Consider the following 25,637-nt stretch of genomic DNA (forward strand, 5'->3'; position numbering starts at 1 on the left):
GTTAAATATAAGTGGAGCGTCTCCCAGTCCTTAGTTTGGTTCTTAGTCTTGGTATCCCAGAGATACGGTTTGTGTTCTTAGTTTTGGTATCCCAGAGATACGGTTTGTATTGGTTCTTGCAAGCACCAAAACCGAGGGATTCGTGTATTCACGATAATATCATAATTAGATAATCCCTTGGAGTTTGAAGCTAGACTAGTGAGCGAAGATGCCTGGTCTTAGCAGACTTGGAAACTTGTTTTGTCTTGGTTATAGTAAGGACTCCTGATTAGAGGATTCGTGTCCGGTTCCTACGATTGTAACTCCAACATATGAGTTATATATAAAGCACGGAGTAGGTCCTATCACGTATAATGAAATATGGATAAAATACACCCACAAGGATGGTGTTTTAAAATGGCCCCAATATGGTAGTTTCGACTCAGAAGTATTAGACAACCTCGAGGTCAAATTGTTCAAGAAGAAAGCCCGGCCGGCGGTGTTTGACTCTTTTCGCTTATGGCGCAAAGAAGCCAAACAGAAAGAAATAAAATTAGCGAAGAAAAATAAAAGAGGTATGTCGATGGTGCAAGCTGCCATCGCATACAGGGATAATGAGGAAGAACAGGAAAGTGAACAAATGCTCAGAAGCAAGAAACTAGCAGTAGATAAATGCTACCCGATGTTACCACATGGGGGACCAGACTCAAAGGGAACATCTGAGAAAGATCCATTAATGTCCCATTTATTGAACTCACCACCCCCATACACATCGAGTATTGTTGGACCGCCGAGGCGTATTGTTATACCGCGCCCTGGCGCACGAAAAGCAGCTCTTGCACAAGCACCAGCTATTCTTCAGCTGGTTCCTACTTCTCCGGCGCAGCCTTCTCAAGGGCCGCCGCCTTTGCTACATACCCCATTTACTTCTACGACTTTGCCTACTGCTCCAACTATTCACTATGACACTACGTCTGCTACTGCCTCGACTTCCTCTGCTGTTGCTTCAACTTCCTCTTTATATCAGCCTGTGTTTTCCGGCGCATCTGCTTCGCCGCAAGCTTCTCCTTCTGTCAGACAGAGAGTGGCAAGTACTGTCACTGGTCTATTCTCGCCCTTCTTTGGGTCGCCTAAAACGACCCCTAAAATAGAACGTAGACAGTTGCGTAGTCAATTACCCGACTACGAGGAAAGAGAAGTGCTGAATGAGTTAGCGCGCAAATGGGTCACTGATACTGTAAGATATGATGTTCAGTCCGTTATGGAAGTCTTCCGTCAATGGGATCCATCCACTCAAAGATATGTACTTGAAGAGATGTGTGTATACCTCTGGGAAGATGTACGAGACAATGACCCAAAACGCAGAATGCAAGAACTAGCCCGCATGCGATTCAAATTTTACGAAGGCATGATTATAGGTGCAGATGTTGAACGAGCAATGGATCTGTTGTTATCTTATAGGAGAAAAAAGGGAAATAGCTCTAAATCGTTTGATGAGGATGACGTGTCTGGTAGGAAAAAGGCGCGACAATATCCCATGAGAGAGGTTCCTCCAGTATGGAGGGAAGGTGATGCGAATGCACAACCACCTGTTCCACCGCATTTCCAGCGTGTATGGGTACATGTCCCCTGGAAAAGATCCGAAGTTTTAGCACTTAAACAGACACTACCTGATCCACGTAAAAACCCAGCAGGATATTACAAGGAATTGTCACAAACTGCCAGCTCATGTGTAATGAATTTAGCAGATATAGATATGTTGTTTGGGAATGTTGTCCCGCATCCTTTATGGAGTAAAATTCGTCATGCAGATCATGATCAAGAACTAGGTGACTCATGGGCTAATATTACAGCTACTGATGCTAGACAAATTGGTGGTTCTAAACCCGAGCCTTTAATAGCAGACCTTCCCGGTAGGATTATCACGTACATGAAAACGTTAATGCCTGAAGTACGCGTAAATTGGGACAAGCTATCTGCATGCAAGCAGAAGAAAGATGAGAATGTGTCTCACTTTTTCACGAGGTTTGAGGAGACTTTCACTGATCATAGTGGTCAGGACATGGCTACCGAGGGTGGTCAAAGATTGTTTGTAGACAAATTTGTACATAATCTGCTTCCTGAACTGTGCGATAAATTGAAAGATTCAGAGAGTGCTTGGGCTGTTTCCACGTCAGCGCAGATTTTAGCCACAGCCCAGTACTATGAGAATAGACGCAAAGACGAGCTAGATAAGACAGACAAGAAGACTAAAGAACTAAAAACTAAAGTTCTTCTCCAGCAGGCCTATCCGCCTCGCACTCCTAGTCAGCCCAATTATCAGCAACCACAACAGTATTCGAGAAACGCACAAGGAAACGAGTTTTCCCACCAGCGTTCTCCGTATGGCCCGAATCAATGTGCATATTGCAAAGAAGAGGGTCATTTCAAAAGTAACTGTCAAGCTCTTGCGCGACGTTTGAACGGTGTTTCCGGCGCAAGAGGTAGAGGTGTTCAACAGGCTCCTAGAGGTAGGGGCCGTAGAAATTTCTCCCAGAACACCATTTCTTTTCCGCCTCAGAATTCTATGAATAGCTTTGACCAACAGAATAATGCGTCCTCCAGGTCAGCTCAGTACTATGTAGACGACTATTACCCAGAAAACGAGAATGAGGGTAATAATTGCTAGGACAGCCATGGACAAAGAGAGGAAGTTGTTTCAGTTCCAGTAGATCAGAATGGACCTTATGTCGAGGTGATTACATCCGGAGTGTCAGAGCCATTTCTGCTGGATACTGGTGCTACAAAAAGTTCTATTATGCACTCAAAACTTCCTGGCGCACCTTTGTCCGGCGAAATGAATGTTTCAGTAGGTTTTTCTGGCGCCCCTGTTAGAAACCCGATCTCCAGTCCCATGCCCCTTTCTGTTGGCCCATGCGAATTAGAAGCACCCCTCATTCTTACAACAGGTTGTGGCGAAAATTTGTTAGGTTTGGATTTGCTGAAGAGATTATATGCGACTTTGTACTGTTCTCCTTCGGGAGTACAACTCACCCTTGGTAAGAAAGTGATTTCCCCGATGTATTTGTCAAAAGAAATAATCCCAACTGAATTGTCATCTCTTCCAGATGTACTTTGGACGAATGGTTCTAATGATGTAGGTTGTTTAGAAATAGCACCATATGTCATAACATTGAAAACTAATGTTAGGTTGCCACGTATTCCCCAATATAGAATATCAAACGAATGTGAAAAGGCTTTGTTAGCGATCGTCTACGATCTGATTGCGAAAGATGTCATCGAAGACACCTCAGGCAACATTTGTAACAGTCCTGTTTTGCCTGTGTTAAAACGTACAGATCCTTCACAACCCCCTGTGTACCGATTTGTGATCGATCTAAGGGAAGTGAATAAGATCGTTGTACCGCAGTTTCCAGTCGTCCCCGACATTACTGCCTTATTGACAATGGTTCCAGCCTCAGCCAATTGGTTTTCAGTGATCGACCTGAAGAATGCTTTCTTCAGCATCCCGATTGCCGAGGAGAGCAGAGATATCTTTGGCTTCAATTTAGGAGGACGAAGCTTCCGCTTTAAACGCGCTCCTCAGGGCTACTGTGAGAGTCCATCAATATTCAGTCAGGCTTTGAAAACACAACTTGATACGATTGTTTTACCTGGTGGCGCGACTCTGATTCAGTATGTAGACGATTTACTGATCACTGCAGATACTGAAGAGATTTGCAAGCGAGCTACGTTGTCATTGTTGCGTCGTTTATGTGACATGAAGCACAAGGTCTCGCTTTCCAAATTACAATTTTGCCGACAAGAAGTAACCTACTTAGGTCACATCTTATCGAAGGAGGGAAGGAGACTGACCCCAGAAAGAATACAGGCAATTGCAGAATTGAGTGTCCCAAGGACACAAAGAGAAGTGCATGCCTTCTTGGGCATTACATCGTACTGTAGACAATGGATACCAAACTTCTCACTACTGGCCAAACCCTTGCTGGCATTAATGCGTAAAGACACACCCAATCCTTTGCCTTGGTCTGAAGATTGTCAGGCGAGTTTCCATGAGTTGCGTGAGGCATTATGTTCGGCTCCTGTGTTGGGAAACCCCGACTACAGCAAGCCTTTTACATTATATGTCCACGAGAAGGAAGGTTGCGCATTATCAGTCTTGACACAGCACTTTGTGGACAAACAACGCCCATGTGCATATTTCTCCGCAACTCTAGATCCTGTAGCTAAGGCATTACCAAGTTGCTTGAGGGCCACTGCCGCAGCGGCTGTCTGCATCCGACAGTCGGCTGGGTTAGTCATGAATAATACTCTGACCGTAATGGTCCCACATGCAGTAGATATCCTACTAAACAGGACGAAAACACAACACCTAACTAGTGCTCGACTATCCAGCTATGAATTGACACTGTTAGCAAGTCACATTCACATAAAAAGGTGTGATACACTCAACCCTGCTACATTATTACCCATTCCAGCAGAGACAGATGAGGTCGACAAACATGATTGCTGCTTTAGGACAGAGGAAGAGACAAAAGGGAGAGTAGATTTGAAAGACACTCCCCTTCCTGAATGTAATGATAATCTATGGGTTGATGGTTCATGTTTCAAGTTGCCGAATGGTGATACGACTGCAGCATATGCTGTGACAACATTACACACGATTGTAGAGACAGCTCGCATCCCCCAGAATTCTGCACAAGCAGCGGAGTTAGTCGCAATCACAAGAGCATGTGTGTTGGCGAAAGGAAAACGAGTGAATGTGTACACTGATAGTCAGTACGCCTTTGGCGTAGCCCACAGTTTTGGAAGACTGTGGCGTGAACGTGGGTTCCTGACGTCACATGGCGCGAAAATTAAACACGGACAGCTAGTACACGACCTTCTCGAGTCACTGACCTTGCCCCTACAGGTTGCGATTGTAAAGTGCAGCGCGCATAGAAAGATCCGAGATGATGTTGGTCGAGGGAATGCATTTGCCGATGAGGTCGCGAAAGAGACTGCAAGGAACACAATGAGTCGGATGTATGTCGTGGGTCCTGCTAGATGGACCCCTGATGTGGGTATGTGTGAGGACACCATCGAAAGTGTGAAATCTATACAAGCTGATGCTACTGAGAAAGAGGTGAATGAATGGAGAGAAAGCAAGGGTAGGTTAGACGCGAATGGTTGTTGGGTCGAACTGTCAGAACATCAGCGATGGCTGTTACCTAACGCCTATGTGCTCGCAGTGGTAACGATGGCCCATGGAATGGCACACATCAGTGTGAAAGGAATATGTAAGCTGTTGGCCCCAGTATGGCAGAATAGTGGTATCCCAAAATGTGCAGAGAATCTGGTCAGAAATTGTATGGTGTGTTTGAAGCACAATCCCGGTAAAGGAACCCCAACCCCAGCTGGTCATTTTGCACCTCCAACGTATCCGTTCGAGGTCTTACAGCTCGATTTCATTCACATGGAGAGGTGCAATAACCTAAAATATGTCCTTGTTGTCGTTTGCGCCTTCTCCAGGTGGGTAGAAGCGTACCCCCTTAAGAATAACACGGCATTGTCAACTGCCAAAGCCCTTGTCAAAGAATTCTTCCCTAGATTTGGCATGCCTAGAATTGTCTGGAGTGATAATGGAAGTGAATTCGTGGGACGAGTGATGAAGAGAGTGTGCGAGTGTCTAGGCATCCACCAAAAATGTTATGCTGCGAATCATCCCCAATCGGCAGGATTGGTAGAGTGCTATAATGGCACGTTAAAATTGAAACTGGCCAAGATCCAAGTCAGCACAGGTCTCAAGTGGCCAGACGCCCTGCCTTTAGCACTCCTGTCTACCAGGATGATTGTCCACTCCAGATTAGGACTCAGCCCACACGAGATCGTGTTCGGGCGCCCAGCAAATATATGGGGAGTACCGAGGCCCAGAAAGCTCAGGGAAATAGAGTACCCTGCACTGTTTGACTATTTGCACGAACTGACAACTAAACTGCATGCTTTACATCAACAGGTCCACAGCTCCTCTCCACCGGTGTCTGACGATCCAGGCCACACCATCGAACCTGGCTCCTGGATCCTGGTTCGGAACTTCAGACGAACAAAGAACGAGGAGCCTCGCTGGACCGGACCTTTCCAGGTTTTGCTGTCTACCCGCTCTGCAGTACGTGTCCACGGGAAGAAACATTGGGTGCACGGCGCCCACTGCAAAAGCGTCCCGCTCCCACTTCCATATGACCGATGGGTCCAGCACGGAGTCGCTGACTCCGAAACTGAGTTTATACCTCGTTTTGTCCCCTTCAGCGATGCACGATTAAAAGGAACTGGTACCGACAAAGAGAGCGATTGTATTTTGCAAGGATCTGTGCCACCTTCGATGCAGTTGGACCCTACAGAACCTGAAACATTGTTTGAAGATCACACCGTACCTGGAAAAGACCGATATAATCTGAGGTCAAGACCAAGTAACTGACATAACCGCATTAATACGATTTCCCCCTTTTTCCCATGAACTATTTTTGATTTCACAGCTCTCTCGCCCAGGGAACTAGCTCATTTTTGATTTTCGAACCGCCATCCGGTTCTGGCCGCGGTTGAAGTCTGAGAAGTGCAGCCGGGGACGCCTAGGTCAACGGTTCTGGTCAGTCTGAGGGAATTACCCCGGACTGGAAAGAGCGCACATCTTGGCAGAAGCAACCTCCCACCGCGGGCAGCAACCAGAGGATGGAGATTCCGAGGGTAGAGAGACCTGCTAGACACATGAACTTTAAAACGAAAATATGTACTGTGATGGCCAGGAAGAAGTTCCTGATAATATGTATTTTGATGATATGTAGCATAATGATGTTCTTGCTTGGTTACACCTTATCCACGTTTCAAATCACCTTTGCAAACAACACTCAGCCCACGCCTTCTCCGACCGCCTCTTTACACTCCTTTCACCCTCTCCCTGAACACGAGTCTGCCAGAAGACTAGAGTTCGTAAATAACTCCTTCATCCAACTCCTACACCAGCACCAGTCCATAATGAACACATCAAATTGTTGGATATGCGGACTCATGCCGCACACGACAGATAAGGGCATTCCATACTTCATCCTACCATTCAGTTATTACGGTTCTCTGTGGGCTTTCCAGACCATGTTCCTGTTCGCCCTAGAACCATACCCGCCCCGTTCCTCGGAGAGCGATTCCAGCAACAAGGCACTAGTGGTAGGAATAAGAAATATGAGTAGGGATGTTGATACGTATCAAATGATTCCTAAAGATGAACTCACTCCCTACGGCCATTGGAACATGACTAAATATGGGATCTCTTTGAATAAAAACCAGAAAACAGAGAAATCCTCCCCAGTTTGGATAGTACCCCACCGAGGTCACTTGTGTCTGCAAGGTATTGGCAGGGATCCCAAAGCGCAGTTGGGGAAGAGCACATGTATGGAAACATACGTATTTGCCTCCCGAACTTCCCCTCCATTCTTGGCGGCTAAATGCACCTATTTCGTCTGCCATGACAAAGCATATACATGGTTGCCCCCTGACTTCTCGGGCACATGTTTCATCTCGTTTCTGCTGCCACCCACCTTCACGGCCGGGGCAGATTACCATCGGACAAGGACAGTTAGGGGTGTCGTGAGTCAAGACGACACCGCGGGTCAGGAGTTTGGAGACTTCGCAAAGGGTTTTCTGCCATTTTGGGGGCCCATGGTGAACAGCAGGAACATTCAACAATTGACGAGAGTAGTTGAATCCGCCGTGACTGAAACGGCCAGTGCCCTTAGCAACCTGACAGCTGAGCTTCAGTCGGATCGACTTATGACCCTTCAGAACAGGGTTGCCCTAGATGTCATACTTGCAGACCGTGGCGGTGTATGTAGAGTGATCCAATCTAGTTGTTGCATCTTCATCCCCGATAATGCTCCGACAGTGTACCAGGCCATCTCCAAATTACACAAAATCTCTGATTCCCTTCACGTAGAAAAAGGGGATTGGTCCTTGCTAGGGTGGTTCTGGGAACTGATTTCTGTCTGGGGATGGAAAACTCTGATCTTCATCGGGATGATCTTAGCCGTTCTGTTTATGTTCTGCCTGCTTGTACAGTGCGCTCCTGCAATATGTGGCCTCTGCGCTACTTCATGTGTAAGGAAGCCTGTATCAAGGGACGAATTAAGCAACAGAATGATGCTACAGCAGCATCTCCATGAATTCATCAATACAGATTTGGACTCAGATTAAAGTGAGTTATTGCCTAATATGAGGGCAAAAGGAGGGACTGTGGTACCGCAATTCCGGACCCTGCTGTTCCACCGGTCCCGGGGTCCAACACGCGTGTCACAAAACATCGTCGTACCATGACGAATTTAGTATCCACGGACCGGTAATGATTAGGACATTACCCCTATGCATTTGCGTCATGATTGAGTGATGCTAACACCCTTAAATCATGGTTTCCGTCCCAAACCCTCAGACTCCATTTTGTAAACGGCATCCATCTTATGACTTGCCCTCATATATAGTCAATTGATTAAGACCGAGTTTGATGTGAAAGGACACGTCCACCGTAGCTGACTTCCCCATGACCTGGCCGAACTGACTCCATTGCCTCCAGCCAAGCCTATTTGGGCAGCTCCTCGCCCAGTGGCCGAGCAAGATATCATCTAGGCACAACATGTCATAAACCATTCACTACATACAGACCATGTTTTCCATACACATACCCCTGTCGATGCTTCTTGTTTATGACCCGTTTTATGATGGGAGGGTGCCCGACCTTATTGGTGTTTCATCGATATCTGATGGGAGTTCTGGATCTGACGGGGTAATCCATCACAAACTGGACATCCAAAATATGTGCTGACCAGCATGACTTCGCTCTTTGTATTGTTGTCGAAATATGTGTATAACCATATCATGAACCCAAGAATTCTTGCCCGCAGCTGTTATTCATGTATATAAGGAGAAGGCTGGTTCTGTAAAAACGAACAGTCTCCTGAGAACTTACGGCCCGTGCTGCCGTACTTCTAGGACACATGTTACTTGGTTGCAGCCAATAAAACTTGGTCTCTGACTTCACCTAGAAGACTCTGTGTTTCTGTGGTCCGAAACAGGGAGAACTCAGAGGTCCCCGGGTGTTACCCCTGGCACCACCGGTTTCCTAAAAACCCGGCACCTCAGTAGAATGAGATTTGGGATGGATCAGAGAGTGGAGGTAGAGGATATATTGAGAGAGGTATAGTGTGAGACAGAGTAGTACATTTGTGAGAGTCAAAGTTGCTTTTTCTTATACAGTAATACATAAATAGGTACATAGCTACATAGAAAGGGCATACATGTATAAGGAACATAATATATTGAGATTTAAAGTTGTATTGTATAAACTTAGACTTTAACGTGTTGCTGTACTTGAAACTAATTTGTGTATTTTTTTAACAATTTCTTTATTGTAATTTCATCTTTTTCAAAATATTTCAATAGAGAAGTACTAGTAGAAAAGGTAGGTATGATAATATTTACGCATTGAAATAGATAAATAAAACAGCGACCCATAAGCATCTAATCATAACACTTATATGAAAACTATGCAGTGACCTATATACATTTGTTAAGCAGACCTAGAGAATATCTATATATTTCAAAAACCATAATTATTATACATATTTGTATAAGGTAATGCATGTATCTAGATGCACAAATATATTCACTTTGTAAATGTTTACATAAACAGGATGAGGCTGTAGATTAATGTTTGAATATAGTGGTTATGTAGGAAAGAGCCGGATCTTGAGTGGTTTTCTGAAGATACATAGTTATCCATGGATCTTATGTTTGGGGGTAAGGAATTCCATAGTTTGGTTTCTTGAACAGAGAAAGATGTACCTACTTTGGTTGTTTTCTTGTATGGTGAGGTGCCAATCTTGGGCGAAGGTTCCTTTGTTGAATGTATTTGTTGATTTTATTTCTGATGAAAAGCGGTCCTGTTTCATGAATTGCTTTGTGGATGAACATCTGGCAATCGGTAATCAATGTAGGGCACTCAAGGTAGGGGAGATGTGGGGTTGTCTGGCAGCAGAGTTCTGAATTCATTGTTGTCTTTTCCATAGTGAATGAAGATGATCCATGGTAGAGGCAATTGGAGTAAAATTTAAATAGTACAAGAGAGATAGTATTTTGGACCTTGTGTGGAAATCCCAGGTGGGGTAGGATGCGGCGCAGAGTTTTCATAGTAATGAAGCTTGATCTTGCTAATTTGTCCACTTGGGCATTCATTGATAACTTGGAGTCCATGGTAGTTCCAAAGTTTATTACTTCCTTAGTGTCAGGGCGCACCGGCCCGGCGTACACTGACAGCCGGCAGCAGAGTGAGAAATGCACTTCGGAGCTGCGGAGATTCCAACTCCTGTCATCCTTCCTGGTTCTGACGTATCACATGATCAAGGCTTGACGTCGAGAACACAGGATATAGCGGGGGACGCCATCGTGGAGCTGCCGATTATTTTGTGGATTTGTTACAGCTGCGGATGCCCTAGCAGAGGTCGAGGTTTGGCATGGGTGCTCTAAGCACCAACATTTGTTTCCTCCGCCAGGATTTCTGATTTGGACAGTAGCAGCCTTGTATGATCATTTGTTTCTTTCCCGTTGGCGAGACCAGCAGTATCGGCGATCTCATGTGGGGGAGAAAGTTACTGTAACCTTGCCTTTCTCTTTTCGCTTCTCTCTTGTTGACAAGACTGGCAGAGTCGGTCAGCGGTCTCATGCAGGGGAGATTGATGCGATAATTCCCTTTGTTGTTTCTATATGGTTGCACCCACTTTCATAGCGAAAGAGTGGGGGTGCGTTGACTCTCCTTCGGTGGCGCGTTTCATAGGAGAGACTCATGGGGAGGATATTTTAGTTTTGTTTTCATCAGGAAAATTCCTATGAGGAACTGAGCTTTCTTATTGGATTGTAAAGATTATTGTCAGAGAGCTTTGTGGGCTTGGAGTACTCATATAGACCAATGCACTTTGTAAATTCTATTGACCACAAATGAGCGGAGTGAAGGAACTCCCATCTATGATTACAGTCACTTTCATATGGATAACCGGGTTGTATCACTCAACGTGTTACTATGATCTTGTCAAGACTTCGAAGTCTATTTGATTCAGAAGTAATTTCAAGGAAGAGATATTAAGCAGTGGGGGAGCTTTTTGCAGAGGAAATTGACGTTTGCTGCCAGTACCTGTTGTTTGGGGGAACTGTTAGCTGCACGACCGCTGTGTTCCCGCCGCCCGCCTCTGCACCACTAAGATCTTCGGTGTGGCCGCCGTGAGGCGTGCGGGGACAGCGGGACTACAATCCCCATAATTCTGGGCGGCCTGAAGCCGCGCATGCCCACATCGCGCTAGGAGGCGCATACATCCTGGGACAGCCCCTGTCGAGTGGGGAGCTTTTTGCAGAGGAAATTGACGTTTGCTGCCAGTACCTGTTGTTTGGGGGAACTGTTAGCTGCACGACCGCTGTGTTCCCGCCGCCCGCCGCTGCACCACTAAGATCTTCGGTGTGGCCGCCGTGAGGCGTGCGGGGACAGTGGGACTACAATCCCCATAATTCCGGGCGGCCTGAAGCCGCGCATGCCCACATCGCGCTCGGAGGCGCATAAATCCTGGGACAGCCCCTGTCGAGTGGGGAGCTTTTTGCAGAGGAAATTGACGTTTGCTGCCAGTACCTGTTGCTTGGGGGAACTGTTAGCGGCACGACAGCTGTGTTCCCGCCGCCCGCCGCTGCACCACTAAGATCTTCGGTGTGGCCGCAGTGAGGCGTGCGGGGACAGCAGGACTACAATCCCCATAATTCCGGGCGGCCTGAAGCCGCGCATGCCCACATCGTGCTAGGAGGCGCATAAATCCTGGGACAGCCCCTGTCGAGTGGGGAGCTTTTTGCAGAGGAAATTGACGTTTGCTGCCAGTACCTGTTGCTTGGGGGAACTGTTAGCGGCACGACCGCTGTGTTCCCGCCGCCCGCCGCTGCACCACTAAGATCTTCGGTGTGGCCGCCGTGAGGCGTGCGGGGACAGTGGGACTACAATCCCCATAATTCCGGGCGGCCTGAAGCCACGCATGCCCACATCGCGCTAGGAGGCGCATAAATCCTGGGACAGCCCCTGTCGAGTGGGGAGCTTTTTGCAGAGGAAATTGACGTTTGCTGCCAGTACCTGTTGCTTGGGGGAACTGTTAGCGGCACGACCGCTGTGTTCCCGCCGCCCGCCGCTGTACCACTAAGATCTTCGGTGTGGCCGCCGTGAGGCGTGCGGGGACAGCGGGACTACAATCCCCATAATTCTGGGCGGCCTGAAGCCGCGCATGCCCACATCACGCTAGAAGGCGCATAAATCCTGGGACAACCCCGTCTCGCGGGACGCCGGGCGAAGCCCAGGGAAAGGGCGGGCCGTCTACGGCCATCCAGGCCTGGAAAAGGCTGGGCTGGGCCAGCCCTCTAAAGTCTTCAATCTACCCACTCCTCAAACCCCGACCAAGCAGCACTTAACCTCACCCAATGGCTATCCAACAGCGCCGACACCCTAGCACCGCCGAAAAAACGTCAAATCAAACTTGGCAGCAAAAACGCCTCCTGGTTCAATGATGATCTTAAGAAATCCAAGAAACTCTGTCGCTCCCTGGAGAAGGCCTGGAAAAAAGATCCAAACACCAGCACCAGGGACGCCTTCAAAAACGCTACCCGCATACACCACCAACTGATCCGGTCTGCCAAGAAAGCCGCATTCAAAGACCGACTAGACAACAACGCCCACAACAGCAAGGAACTATTCAACATCGTCAAAGAATTCACCAACCCCTCAGCCAACTCCAACGACATCACCCCCTCGCAAGCCCTCTGCGATTCCCTAGCCTCATTCTTCCACAACAAAATTGCAGATATCCACAACAGCGTCGACATCCAACCCGGAGACCATCCCACCCAATCTTCTGCCGTACCTGCACCCCCCTCGAACATCCTTAACAACTGGAACCCAATATCCACCGAGGACACCATCCGCCTGATGAACTCCATCCACTCAGGATCCCCCACAGACCCATGTCCGCACCACATTTTCAACAAAGCAGACTCCATCATAGCACCACACCTCCGAGACGTCATCAACTGCTCCCTCAACTCCGCCACCTTCCCGGAAAACTGGAAACACGCCGGACTCAGCGCCCTTCTGAAAAAACCCACAGCGGATCCCACCGAACTCAAAAACTACCGCCCCATCTCGCTCCTACCATTCCCGGCCAAAGTCATCGAGAAAGCCGTCAACATCCAGCTCGCCGCCTTTCTCGAAAGCAACAAATCCCTCGACTCCTCACAGTCCGGCTTCCGAGCCAAACACAGCACGGAGACCGCTCTTATCGCAGCAACAGACGACATTCGAACTCTACTAGACAACGAAGACACAGTCGCCCTCATCCTCCTCGACCTCTCCGCAGCCTTCGACACAGTTTGCCATAGCACTCTCCTACAGCTCCTCAATACCATTGGGATCCAAGGAAAAGCACTGGAATGGATCACCTCATTCCTCACCGGAAGAACCCAGAGAGTCCGCCTCCCACCATTCCAGTCTGAGGCCACTGAAGTCATCTGCGGCGTACCCCAAGGTTCCTCACTCAGCCCCACCCTCTTCAACGTATACATGAGCCCCCTCGCAACCATCGCTCGCCAACACAACCTCAACATCATCTCCTACGCAGACGACACCCAACTGATCCTATCACTCACCAAAGACCCCAACACCGCCAAAACCAACCTACATGAAGGCATGAAAGAAGTAGCAGAGTGGCTGAAGCACAGCCGTCTGAAACTGAACTCAGACAAAACAGAAGTCCTTATCTTAGGCACCTCCCCCTCCGCTTGGGACGACTCTTGGTGGCCAGAGGCCCTTGGAAAAGCACCCATCCCGACGGACCACGCACGAAACCTGGGCGTCATCCTGGACTCCTCTCTCTCGATGAACAGACAAGTCAACGCAGTCTCTTCTTCTTGCTTCAACATCCTCCGCATGCTCAAAAAAACATTTCGCTGGATCCCCACCGAAACCAGAAAGACAGTCACCCATGCATTGGTTACAAGTCGCCTGGACTACGGAAACACCCTATACGCCGGTATCACCGCAAAACTCCAGAAAAAACTACAACGCATCCAGAACGCATCAGCCAGACTCATACTTGACATCCCACGCAAAGACCATATCTCTAGCCACCTGAAAAACCTCCACTGGCTCCCGGTCAATAAGAGGATTACTTTCCGACTCCTAACCCACGCCCACAAAGCACTCTACGAACTTGGACCCGAATGCCTCAACACACGACTTTCCTTCTACACCCCCCCTCGCCAGCTTCTATCTTCCAACCAAGCCCTTGCCACCATTCCTCGCATCAATAAAACCACCATGGGAGGTAGATCATTCTCCTACCTCGCAGCGAAAACCTGGAACTCACTCCCCACCCACCTACGTCTCACACAGAACCACCTAGCATTCAGAAAGCAACTTAAAACCTGGATATTCGACAAGTAACTCCCTCCCCTCCTCAAGCGCCTTGAGACCCTCTGGGTATGTAGCGCGCTATATAAATTTCTGACTTGACTTGACTTGACTTGGGTAAGCCCTCTCACGACCCACCTATTTTGTTCCTGTTTGCTATCGATATATTCTTTGGGTATGGAGGGGAGGCGCTGCCTTACACCAGCTCCCGCAGGGGGAAGACCCACTGGGACCCTCGATGACTTTTTTACTAGAGCAGCCGGAGTTGTGGGCAGAGAAATCGCTCTGACAGAAAAGCGTTTGTCAATGGAACTTTTGAGTGCCAAACGCTTCTCTTTAGGTGGTTTGATAAATGCTGTCTCGCCGGCCAACATCGCACCAACTACTCTACTCACGTGTAGCCCTATTGACTTGGAAAAACTTGACTTACAATTTGATTATCTATCAGGGGGCGAAGCTGCTCCACCTTTGAATGTTTCTTCCTGTAGTAGTGTTTCTTCAGAGGGCTTTTATCCGATTGAACCGAGGAAAAGCCTACAGTCAATAGATACTCCATCGGTTTTAGAAAAAGTATCATCATGTTCAAAGCTAAATGGTAAAAGGAAGAGGAGGGGGGCCGTCACATGGGCAGAAAACCCAAGGTTTCAAGGATTTCTAGCTGTCCAAATGCATCGTTTTCAAAGAAATCTAGTAATACATCTAAAAAGTTTAAAAAGTCCACTAAAGTCCCGCTAGTTTCTAGTGCCCAAACCAGACAGACGGAAAAAACAGCCACAAACCCCAAGGAGGAGGATGAGTTAGTGCTATCTTTTCCCAACATGATGCACGTGTTGCGTTCTTTTACTCTTCCTCTGATTGAAAGGTTGAAAATTATAAATAGGAAGATTGATGCCCTGAGTGAACTAGCCAATGACAACACACGCAGGCTTGATACATTAACATTACCTAAGACTACTCCTGATAGGGGGAATATGACAAGCACCAACATAGATCCTAAAGTTCCAACATCAAGCACCATAAACAAGGACCGTACAGGCCGCAAAAAAAATACTGCCCAAACTCTGCTGCCATTATCAAGTAAACCCCAAGAACTTAATCCACCGACCAGACAATCATCTGATACAGATAAGAATAAGGATATGGGGGGGGAAATAGTAGAATCCAGAAGGATAGTACAGGTTTCCTTGCCAGTAATTAATCTTCCGCCAGAATCGGCACCCTTGGTTTTAGTGCTAGTGAACGTCCCTGTTTTGAATGAAGGCACGAGGGAGAACTTTGGCCAATTAAAAAACAAGGTGGTTCATTGGATCACAAATAACACTTCAGAGGGCAATAATATCTGGCAAGATATCATTATGGCTCGTAGAGTGTCATGGATAGGGAGAACGAAAAAGAACAAAGCAGGGAATTGTATCGTTTTGAATTTTAAAAGATCTGACCCGGTTAGACGTATTCTGAGTGAGAGCATGTTTAATGCTAAGTCACAAAGGAGGGGTATTGAGATTCTCCCACTTGAATATTTTTATAGGGAGCTGAATAAACCTAACCCAAGCAGAGCAAATAACCAGGGTTATAATAGGAACACGCAAAAACTAACTAGACAAGGCTGGGAATATCCTACTAAATTCTATCCAAATCAACAACGCAGAGGAACAGATGGGCAACCCCCTAGTTTTGAAGGGGTTAATCGCTACTCGGTTTTGAGGGGGCTAGAGGGAGTTGACTGACGATGAACCAATGAAGATAGGGAGGCTTTTAGAATGGGTCTAGAAACTGTGGTAGAACAAGTTGAGGTACCGAGTGAGAGAGACCTCCACAGGGAAAAGCCCTTGCTGGAGACATTGGAGGTACCTCCACAGATTGGGACAGAACATCTAGCGGTAGATAGTGAGGGTGACTGTATAACAGGAAATCTCTCTAAAGATCCACCAGGGGTACTCCTACAGAAAGGAACGAGGGTTACCTTCTGGAATATTGCAGGTCTCCGCTCGAAGATAAACAATCCAATTTGGTTTGATTTTATTAAGGACTTAGACATACTCTGCCTCCAGGAGACTTGGTCTCGCGAAGCCATTCCCATCAACGGTTTTAAAACATTCCATGTACCAGCAAGCTCTTCTAGACATGGGAGGTGTAAAGGCAGATTGACTGTCTATGTATCAAACCTGTTGGAGGTATTATCATTGAAATCGGAGGGTCCGTCTAGTGAGTATCAAATTATTGTAATTCAGGTGACCCCCAGGGTAGAGGTAATAATCATCAACATGTATAATAACACTGAAAAGGGGTTGGTAAATGAAATGATAAATACCCTTAACAAGGAAATTAGAATGTTGGTGGATAATACAGTGAGGGATTCCATTTTGATATGGGGAGGTGATTTTAACCACCATCTTTGCAAGCAGTATCAGAGTGGTTGTGGCGATCATGAAATGTACAAGTCGGAGAATCAACCCCATTTTGAGCACAACAATGGGGGTGACGCATTTAATGATATGATGGCCTTATTTGATATGGGTTTTGTTAACTTGCAATGTAGCCCCCCGGTGGAGTTTATCCACACATATGTGGGGAGAGGGCATAGTACATTGATAGATTTTGTCACCATCACCAATTCCCACTCAAACCGCCTAACTGATTTCTCAACATATACTATAGGGGTGAGCGACCATCTCCCTCTCCGCTTTCGTATACAGCTCCCTGTAAATAAAGATTGTTCCATGATAGAAAGATTGGTCTGGACAAGTAATTGTATCTTAAGCAGACAGAATGGGTATGCTCTTAGGTGGTCCTCGAGTAATTCAGAGGTTACAAATAGTAACATAATTAAACAAGCACTTGTGCCTATCAATAGATGTCTCCAGGATGAGGTCATACACTCGGAGGTTTTGGATTCCTTTTCTGATATCACAAGGATCATTAAAATGAATCTTCTGCGTCCAGCTAGAGTCAGGAAACCGTCCAAAAATGGGTGGTTTGACTCAACATGTACGAAAACTCACATACAACTCAAGAGGGCGCTGAGTAAAAATCCAAGAATTCAGGCAGAAATAACCCGGTGCAGGCGCGAATATAATCTGGCAAGAAAATCCCGGAAACGTAATATAAAGAACGAAGCCTGGGTAAATCTATATGAGGCTTCTTTGAAAAGGGACGGTTCAGCCTTCTGGGCAGCTGTCAAGGCCCCGTTTTTTAATCCAGGAGACAATGCCTGATTGGAAGTGGCAATATCGGAAGATTCAAGGATAGCCTTCTTTGCAGAGGTCTATAACCCGGGTGGAGTGCACAAATTGGCTGAAATGGGGAGTAAAACACTGAGGAATGGTGAGGTTGGCTTTATCCCAATTGACCTACAGGTATCTGTAACTGAAATCCAAGATGCCATTGCTCAAAGCAGGGGTAATAAAGCCCCGGGTGCTGACGGTATCCCCATTGATCTATTTAAACATCAGATTGAGTTATGGTCTCCGCTACTTAAGCGTGTACTCGATGCTAGTTGTGAACTGGGATTTATTGATACTTGGGCGGAATCAATAATTATTCCCATATTTAAACAAGCATTGGAAATGCAATAGGTCTCGCAGCATTAGAGTTAGTGCTTTTAGAATTTTTTATGGGTTTGTTTTGTAAATCTTTAGCATTTTTGTTTCCTGTAGCCAATGCTAAAGAATTACAAATAAAAAAAGCCATAAACAATTCTAAAAGCTCTAACTCAAATGCTCCGAGACCTATTGCACTGTGTGAGGGTGAGGGGTTGAGGGTGAGTGAGGGTGAGGGAGTGAGGGTGAGGGAGTGAGGGTGAGGGAGTGAGGGTGAGGGAGTGAGGGAGTGAGGGTGAGGGAGTGAGGGTGAGGGAGTGAGGGTGAGGGAGTGAGGGTGAGGGAGTGAGGGTGAGGGAGTGAGGGTGAGGGAGAGTGAGGGAGAGTGAGGGAGAGTGAGGGAGAGTGAGGGTGAGTGAGGGTGAGTGAGGGTGAGTGAGGGTGAGTGAGGGTGAGTGAGGGTGAGTGAGGGTGAGTGAGGGGTTGAGGGTGAGTGAGGGGTTGAGGGTGAGTGAGGGTGAGTGAGGGTGAGTGAGGGGTTGAGGGTGAGTGAGGGGTTGAGGGGGAGGGGTCGAGGGGGAGGGGTTGAGGGGGAGTGAGGGTGAGTGAGTGAGAGTGAGGGGTTGAGGGTGAGTGAGTGAGTGAGGGTGAGGGGTTGAGGGTGGGTGAGTGAGGGTGAGGGTGGTTGAGTGAGGATGAGTGAGAGTGAGGGTTAGTGAGGGGTTGAGGGTGAGGGGTTGAGGGTGAGTGAGTGAGGGTGAGGGGTTGAGGGTGAGTGAGGGTGAGGGGTTGAGGGGTTGAGGGTGAGGGGTTGAGGGTGAGTGAGGGGTTGAGGGTGAGTGAGGGGTTGAGGGGGAGGGGTCGAGGGGGAGGGGTTGAGGGTGAGTGAGGGGTTGAGGAATATGTCCTTTGTGCACACCCAAAAAAAACAACAACAAAAAAAACATACAAACGCAGGCACTCTTCTACCATGGTGGAAAGTTGTCTGCGTTGGCGCCAGGGAGCCAAAACAGCGCCAATGCAGAGGAAAAGGCAGGAATGCACTGTATTCTTTTAAAAATGGCACATTCCTGCAATTTCCCTGTCACACAGCCAGTCAAAGCAAAATTTGACCCTATCCTGCAGAATAATTCTGCCCCTCTCCATGAGGGAGCTTGCCTGACAAAATACAATAAGTGTAGAACTGAAACCAGCCATCACAAGCTCAATGAAAGATAGGTTTCGTGGCTCTTGAGAAAGACTATGCCCTGCGTTATTATGTAGCACATATGTCCCACTCAATTAAGTTAGACTTTTTAGCTGTATAGGGCTTGAGTTTTGGGGAAAATCGTGAGCAAACTTAGACCGGTTTGAAGGATAGCACTTTGCAGTGACTTAGAAAGCCTCTATGTAGGAAAATGTGATAATATTTGAAATCAGACTTAACTTGCCTAATTACAACGTGTCTTTTTTTAAATCTGCTTTTCATAATTAAAACAACTGCCATAGGGTGTTGGTGGGCGCCAGTGCCATAGAGGCAGGCACATGAAGGCTTCTACCAGAGATGTGAGAAACAGCACCATATGTGAAAGCCTTCTCTACACACACACACTTTATGATGTAATGTAGAGATCTGAAAATAGTCTGGACAAATAACCAGGTGAGCCAAAATCTTCCAAACGAAACATTAATTCTGATCCTTTACGCACCCCCGATTTTTAATTTAAAATGCAGGATACAACTGCCCATTTCCTTATAATCCCCTCAACTCCAATGGGTCTGTGTACGGTGAAAACTCAACACGTCTGCGGCGCGTGCAGAGAATGAATGGATGGACACGTCAGCCCCAAGACTGTGTGGGGGGGAGGGACTTCAAACCATAGGCACTCCTCAAACGTCAATATAGTGCAGACATCAGGCAATAAACGAAAACATTAAACAACCGTAATTTAGAGTATTTGTTGTCTCTCTCTTTGAATTTCCGTAGGCATTCATCATGACAAGTAGGCACAAGGCAACAACTGGTTCCAACAAAATAGCCCTCATTGTAACCCTTTTAAGTCCTGCAAAAACATGGTTCACCGTGGATTTAAATAAAATGGCCCTTCAAAATATCCCATTCCACTACCGGTAAAGCAAGAAAACAAGTCAAAATATAAGAAATCAACCCCAAACAAGCAGCGCCATAACCGATAAATTCCCTTGGGATGCTTCCCAAAGAGAGCAATCAAGTTCTTGGTGTGACGCTTACTGAAAGAGAAAACCTATGTTGCCAGGAAAGGAGACTAATCGTTAAATGAAAGTTCTAATGGAAGTCGTTAGTCAGAACCTTCGCTACAAGACGAGATTACAAAACTCCACAAATCTCCAAAGGCATACACCTTCTCCCTACAGTGCGCAGAGCAGTCTACACTTACCTTTCACCACGGAGACAGGGAAGGCCAGGAGCAAAAGCAGGAGCATTTTGTGTAAGGTCCTCATGGCTGCAACGGACTACCAGGTTTGAGAAGCAACACCCAAAGGTACTTGTACTGCGCCCTCTCGCTCGAAAGGAGGGCAGCTGGCAACAAGTGGTAACAAGAAAGGGTGGAGGGGGCAGGGGAGGAGGGGTCCTGGGAGGAGGGAAGGGCCAGAGGGACTTGATGGGAGTGGTGGGGGGGAGGGGGAGGGTATAGAGAGGGAGAGGAGGAGAGACAGGACAGGGGGAAGCAGCAGAGACACGGCGGGTAAAATAAACAAACAAGCCTTTCACCGTAACACGGCGGGCAGGGGAGGGGGCGGAGAGGGGAGAGGTGCGAGACGGCAGGCAGGCAGGGGAGGAGAGTAGGAGGAGGAGGGGGGAGGAGAGTAGGGGAGGCACGGCCTAGCGGCAGGCAGGCAGGGGAGGAGAGGAGGAGGGGGGAGGAGAGTAGGGGAGGCACGGCCTAGCGGCCGTGCAATCAAGTAGTGAGGGGGCGGAGCTGGGGGAGGCTGTGAGAGAGAGTAGGCAAGGCAGGCGGCTGGGGGCATGTGGCACGCGCATTTAAGCTCAATGCGCATGCGCATTGAGCTTAAATTTCTCGTGCACTGCAAGGAATCGCCACGATTCCTTGCAGTGTGGATAAAGAGCGGATAAGTGCCAATACTCTCGCCTTGCTCGATGCGCATGCGCATCGACAGGCGAGACCTAAAAAGGGGACCGGGAAAATCCCGCCTGCTATCGCCCTATATCCCTCCTGGATTCTTTCATGAAAGTTACAGGGAGGGTAGTTTTAAATCGTTTACAACAATGGGCTGATGATACCAACATCTTATCCCCTGTGCAATATGGGTTTAGGGAGGGTCGGGCACCTTAGAACAGGTACTAAATTTCTCTATGCTCCTAGGAAAATACACCCAGGCTAAGGAAGGCAAACTTTACGCAGTGTTTGTTGATTTAAGCGCTGCGTTTGATTGTGTTATTCATGACCGCTTATGGCAGATTCTGAGGGACATGAAGGTGGAAGAAGTGGTAATCTCCTTTTTAAGACAACTCTACGCTGGGGCCAGGGCTAAAGTGAGGTTTGGCACAAAAGGAGAATGTACCAAGCCTTTCCATGTAAAGCGGGGAGTGTGGCAAGGGTGCGTACTCGCCCCAATTCTTTTTAATCTGTATACCAATGATTTAGAAAAAGAACTAGTGGCCGAAGTACGTGACTCCCCACAGGTTAACCACCAACAAATTGTGTCCCTCTTGTACACGGATGATGCCGTGATCATGTCACGGACCCAAAAAGGATTACAAGCGGCCTTGAACACATATTTAAAGTTCATGGATAGTAGCGGCCTTAAACCTAATGTACCTAAAACCTTTGTAATGATGTGTGGAAGATCTAGGAATAAAGAGTGTCGTCTGTTTGCTGGGAAGGAAAAAATTACTATCACCAAATCTTTGTCTTATTTGGGTATTGTGCTTGAAGAAAACATGACTATAATGTTCAAGAGAGCTACTGCGGCACTTATGTCGTTCTCTAAAAAGATGGGGAAGAGACCCCCAGAAATTTTGCTAAAAATTTACCAGGCCAAGTGCATCAGCACAGCCACATATGGAGCAGGTATTTGGGGAATTGATCATTGTAATGAAATACAAAAGGTTGAGAATGTGTTTTTAAGATTTATCCTGGCAATCCCTGTAAGCTCCCCTGTATTCAATTGTCATGCAGAGCTGGGGATTCGATATGTTATCGACTTGATTAGTATGCAACCTGTTTTGCTTTGGCATCGAATTTGGACTACTCCTGACCTTCTGTTAAACAGAAATATCATTAAGGACTGCATGGGGTTGGACAAGGCCAGTAAGATACCTTGGCTGATGTATATTCTTAAATTTACCAGGGATCTAGGAAGACCAGAGTATTACCACCAACCAGAATCACTGCATAAGATTTCAAGAAAGGACTTGAAGCAGTTGTGCTGGTATCATGTTGAATCCCTGAGACTTGGTGTGGAAATGAACAAAAAACTTGTTATACAGCATCAACTCACCCTAGTCACATATACTATTCAGCCTTACTTAATTTGGTGCCTGGAGGCTTTTGACCGCTATCTATTAACAAGATTCAGGTTTGATGTCTTCTTTCGTTTAATCTCATTCCCTAAAGTAAATGATTGGGGAAGAAATCTGTGTAAATGCCCATGTGCCAATTTGTCTACCCAATCTACGCTGCATGCAATTTGTTTTTGCAAATTTTATACAATGGAAAGGTCTAGATGGATCAAACCACTTTTAAAAAAACATGGTACTTGGAGGCAATGCCGCCCAGCTTTACTGTTCTTAGTATCCTTAAATGATGTAACATGTGTGGCCGTTATGCAGGGTTTTTTAAAAAGTATCTTAAAGATAAGGAAAAGCTTAATTATCTGCTAAAATATATGTATTTTTTAAATTATTTTGTTAATGTAATGAACTTGTTGCTTTTATGATTTTATGTATTTTAAAGTCGAATAAAGCTTTTTCATATCATATCAAGCAGTGGTCTTTCTTTTGTGTGTTATTTTATTTTCATTTACAGGGGAGGTCAGTAGGGGGTGACTAAGAAAACAGCTGCTTTTTGCACCTTAGAGCCCTTACAACACTTAGAATCGGGTAGGTGAGGTTGACAATGTGTCTCCTACAGTTCCTAGTATTGTGTTATTACTACGTAAATGTACTTACATAGATTGTTGTTTCTCTAGGACAGTATTTGTGTTAGTATCCTGAAACCACCCCCTCATCTCTCTTGGTATGGAAATACTTATTTCGTTTACAGATAGCAATTACAAACCTTTCCATATACTCCAATGAATAGCATCTGTATGAACTGTTACTATAACGTTAGAGGGACACGATTGCTTTCTGCTATTTATTGTCATTCTCAGATCTCCCTTCCTGCAGTTCCTACCTTTTCCTTCCCCCGCTTGACCAACCCAATAGTCAGAGTTAATATATTCCGGACTTGGGGCTGTTGAGAGGTGGACCCCTCTGAGCATCGGCACAACCCTGAGGATTTAGCTGTGAACCTTGACTGTTAGATACTTCAGGAGTTGGTCTCAAACAATGTTCCCGCTAATTGTTTTCTCTCTGTGTGCGGCAGTGTAAGGTCTCTATGCACTGCTGTCAAGGCTATGTGCGCTTACAACCTGACCGCACTTGTGGGTGCAGCAACAAATATCATATCAACTATATATATGGGCCTCAGGATGGGGGGGCAGGTGGGGGTATTTAACTTAGGGCGGGGTCAGAGTAGTGGCGACCTTAACCATGCATACCCCTTTTCTACTCATGCCTTTACCATGAAAATGCGTGTTTAAGGCATGCATGGTAAAGGAGTGTGTGGTTAGGATGCATTTGTGGAACGGGTGGCATGGTAGAGGCGTGGTTTAGGCATGCATGCCTCTATCATACAACCGGTTGAAGTGCATTAAAACAATATGGGAACTGTGATGCTGTGTGAAAGGGGGCAGTGTGAGTGAGGGTGTGGGTGTGGCTAAAAAACTAAATATTCTGTACATTTGTTGCAGTCTTTCAACTTCTGGAAACTTCATATAAAATAACATACAGATTAAATAAAAAATAATATGGTAATCATGGAAAATTCACTATCATACACTATGAAAGATCTATTAGTTAATGTATTGCACCAAATCTTGGTTGATGCATTGGAGAATGGTGACTTGTGTATGTTTAGTGCTACAAAGTCCCAGTCTGTGACAGAAAGCACTGTGAACATAAAAGTAATTATTTTAAATTTGCATTACACACAGTATGAGGCAGGCTGCTACAAAATGCGCAAAAAGGTTTCCGATATAAAGTGTTTCTAAAATATAGATTTTTGCAGCCTATACATAAGGCAATTTTTTTTACTCTCTTTTAAAAGCACACACTTCATTTCTTAGCGGGTAGCTACCTTACAATACCTCTCAAAATTATTAAATGTGTGTCACCAGGAAGCTTCAAGTGATTCCAACAGTTAAAGCCAACACTTAGTTCCAGAAGCCCTTTACACTTGCAGATTGAGCAGTTGTGCATATTTACATTTCATTGCTACTTCTTTCTTTATACTTAGTGAATAGTGATCACGTGACAGAAGCAATATATACAATAATGATGAATTCCAATGTAGACAATCTATACAAATATATACAAGTTTTTATTTATTAAAGGCCATCCGCTAATTTGATTTTCCGGAATCCTATTTGTTTCTTTCAGTTCGCTAGAATTCTAGAATTGTAAGGCCTGTGAAAAGATGTCGACGTTTCGACCCTTGGGGCGCCAGTGTTTAAGGTCGCGGCGGGTCTTTCTCAAGATAAGTGTACAGGGCACGACAATCCTGGGATCCAAGTGCTTGTAAGTCACCTGGACAGAATTGGCACAAAGTCCTTTAGTCGAGAGATTTGTAATGATCACGCTAAGGTTATGCGGCATGGCTGCTCGTCCAATGGCTGACATTTTGCAGGATTCTGGAAAATCACACTAGCGGATGGCCTTTAATAAATTAAAACTTGTATATATTTGTATAGATTGTCTATATTGGAATTCATCATTATTGTATATATTGCTTCTGTCACGTGATCACTATTCACTATTGTCACTTGTTTGCACTTTAATTAATATATTGACAGTCATTGTATTGATTGTATAAACAATTTTGAATTAATTTAAGTTAGATAAACATATAAAAAATACAAAAAGTTATTTACAGGTCTTCTTTTCACTCATTGTAAGAACCTGGTTTCTTTTTGCTTTTGCCAGAGGGAGGTTTCTTCCTGTAACTTTGATGGAATAGCATTTGCAAATCATTTGTGTTGTCACCGGACAGAACCACTTTATATTTAACCATGCGTAGAGTGGGTCATCATTTTTACAGTTGCTACAAGTGAGTATTTTTGTTTGGGAGGCATTCTATGGCTCTGAGGCAAATGAAGGTGTTTGATTTTCCAAGGTATCTGGATAGTTAGAGCATGTGCCCAGATGTGGGTCCCATTGTCACTATGCCACTGGATTCAAGGTAGCCTGCTGATGAGGGTTGATACCCCAAAACCGGTCCCAGGGTGCTTATTTTCTGATCCAGGGACAACCTGATCTAATAGTTTGGGCTGGACTGTTCCCATGGGGAGCAGTTCAAGGCTGATTTACATGTAGGTGG

This window comes from Lissotriton vulgaris, chromosome 12 (assembly GCF_964263255.1).
Source record: "Lissotriton vulgaris chromosome 12, aLisVul1.2, whole genome shotgun sequence".
NCBI lineage: Eukaryota > Metazoa > Chordata > Amphibia > Caudata > Salamandridae > Lissotriton > Lissotriton vulgaris.